This window comes from Penaeus monodon, chromosome 23 (assembly GCF_015228065.2).
Source record: "Penaeus monodon isolate SGIC_2016 chromosome 23, NSTDA_Pmon_1, whole genome shotgun sequence".
In the NCBI taxonomy this organism is placed as follows: domain Eukaryota; kingdom Metazoa; phylum Arthropoda; class Malacostraca; order Decapoda; family Penaeidae; genus Penaeus; species Penaeus monodon.
In genome coordinates this window covers 4,417,759-4,418,251 of record NC_051408.1, presented here as the reverse complement: position 1 = coordinate 4,418,251, position 493 = coordinate 4,417,759, and positions in this window count along the sequence as shown.

The following is a 493-nucleotide window of genomic DNA, read 5'->3' as shown; positions in this document are numbered from 1 at the left end:
GCCCGAGAGCCCCCTCTGCACCCTCGCCCCCCTCGGCGCCCACGAGAGCCGGTTGGCGTGGGCGGAGTTCGGCGGCGGGAGAGCGTGGAAGGAGGAGCGGATTCTGCCTTCCGATCTCGACTTCTTGGACATGGCCGATGCGCGCTTGTTCGGACTCCACGAAGCCAGCGGTGGGTTGTGGGGGGGTATTTTTATTCTTTGCTTTTGGATTATTGGTTGTAGTTTTTTATATTCAAAGTAACGGTTGTGGTTGTAATTGAAAGTTTGGCGTCTTCTGATCGTGACTTTTTGGACATGGCCGATGCGCACTTGTTCGGACTCCACGAAGCCAGCGGTGGGTTGTGGGTTTGCTTTTTGAGTATTAGTTGTAGTTGTTTATTATTTTTATAAGAGGTAACGGTTGTGGTTGTAGTTGAAAGTTTGGACATAGCGGATGCGAACTTGTTCGGACTCCACGAAGCCAGCGGTGAGCTCTGTTGGGATTATTGTTTTC